Genomic DNA, 2,289 nt, shown 5'->3' on the forward strand with positions numbered 1-2,289 from the left:
GCTCCTCTGTCCACAGCTGTGCTGTCCCAGGTGCAGCTGCAGGAGTCAGGCCCTGGCCTGCTGAGGCCCGTACAGACGCCGTCCCTCTCCTGTGCGGTCTCTGGTGACTCCGTCAGCATGGTGACTGTGGAGCTGGACCCGACAGGCCTCAGAGAAATGCTGGAGTGGACTGGACACATCTATAAACGTGGGAGCACTGCGTACAGCCCGAGCCTCCAGAGCAGAGTCTCCATGCCAGTGCACACCTCCAAGGACCAGTGTTCCCTGCAGCTGAGCTCTGTGACCACGGAGGACACAGCCTTGCACTACTGTGTAGGACACACTGAGGAGACCGGGTGTGAGCCCTGACACAAGTCTGCCACAGGGGTGCACGGGACCCTCAAGGACGCCCAGCACGCCCAAGCACAGAGTCCATCCAGAACACAACGTGCAGCCCAGGGCTGGTGTCACCGTCTGGCTGCGTCTGTCCAGCCGACTGCCAAGGATCCCCTCTGGATCTGGAGGCTGCCACTCCGTGGTGTCTCTGAGTTCACAATGTGATCATGTTGCTATGATCTTCAAACGATAAAGCATGCTCCAACATCAATGAGACCAGAGCATCGCCCTGGAAATGGCAGCAACACAGCCGTGGTCCCCAGGACTGAGGAAGGCCAGGGGACCTGACGATCACTTTCCCATCAGCCTGGGAAGACACACTGGGATTCCCTGCTAAGGAGGCCCTGAAATTCCTGTTGAAAACGTGAGGGACATGGCTACGCACAGGGTCCTCCCTGCAATCCAGGCTGTGTGGGAAGTGGGGACTGGAGGATCGTGGTTCAAATCCAGCCAGGGAAAACACTAGCCAGGCTGTATCTCAGTCAAGGAGCTGAGGGTGACTGCCCAGGCCCACAGGGCCCCCAGCTACACCAGAGGTATGGACACAGCGTTTGAGCCCCGAGCCCAGCCTCAGTCAACACCAAGGCTCTGCCCGAATAACAGCTGACAGCAAAATGAGAGGCATGGCCAGTCATGGCGCGACGGCCCAACGAGCACAGGCCTGAGTTCTAACCCAGTACTTCCAAATCCTGTGAGGAGAAGCCAGACCACCACCCTTGAAGCTAGCAAACCTTCCCTTTCTCCCATTCCTGCCTGTGCACATCCAGCTCATGACTGGACAATGGGGTAGTGTCAGTGGACTCATTTTCCTACCCAGAGACTCTCATCCGTGTGTGCTCTTTTCCCTGGTCAGCAGAAATGGAGGTTGTAAGTGTGTGGACTGAACCCCAGGTCAGGTGGGGACCTGGGGTCAGGTGTTGCTCAGGCCGGGGCTTCTGCAGACCTGGGAAACGTGCCGGTGCCAAGTCTCAGCCTGCATGCATCAGCCCTCTCCTGCTGCCTCTCAGCAGGCCTCCTGTGGGAATGGAGGTGGACGTTGGGTCTAGAGGGAGGCTGACCAGGAGTTGTGGAATGGAGATGCAGAGCTCAGCCTTGTCCTCTCCATCCACATGGTTTCACCTCCACTGTCTGGGGCTCTGGGGAAATGTAAACATGGGCAGTTTGGTTGGGCTGTGAGGCTCAGGACCGAGTGCAGGTGTCTGTGAGTGCTGGCGTTGTGCATGCCGAGGACCGAGGGCACTTGTCTGTGAGTCCTGGCGTTGTGCACTGTCCGGGCACTGCTGCTCACCCTGAACCTTGTGCTGAGCAGAGCTGCCTCCCGAGGCCTCTGCCCCGCGTCCTGGCCCCTGTGGTGCTGCTCCTCACCCTCCTCTCACACTCCCCTCCCTGAGACAAAGAAAAATCTCGCCCTGTTCCCTCACTACACCATTACCCAAAGGAACAAGGCTCATTTCTTGAGGAGGGATTTTGTCTGAACTCCATGGCTTAGGAAAGGCGTCTCCCACCTGTGAAGGTTTCATCCTGTGGAATCATTTGGACAATACACAAACCCTTCTCCTCACCAGGAGACAGCACCCTCCAGGTATCTGCTGTGTGTGTGTGGAGCAGGAGGGGTGCAGTGCTGTGCTGACCTGGGGTCCTAGTGCGCATGTGTGTTGCAGCCATGGTGACCGCAGACACCACAATAAAGACACCAAGCTGTGGAACTCAGATTTTGGCCTCCAGGATGGCAAAGCCTTCCTCAAGCTCAACGCTGAGTTGTTACATAGCACACCACATTTCCATGCAACGGTTTACCCTGTATAAGAGCCCCCACACAGACACTAGCACTGTGAATACCACCACCATGGGTACAGATTCTTCCTGTTGATTTCCTCTCCATTCTCCTATAAGCTCCTCCAGCTTCTAGAGAAA

The sequence above is a fragment of the Dipodomys ordii genome, unplaced genomic scaffold, assembly GCF_000151885.1.
Source record: "Dipodomys ordii isolate 6190 unplaced genomic scaffold, Dord_2.0 Scaffold317, whole genome shotgun sequence".
NCBI classification, from domain to species: domain Eukaryota; kingdom Metazoa; phylum Chordata; class Mammalia; order Rodentia; family Heteromyidae; genus Dipodomys; species Dipodomys ordii.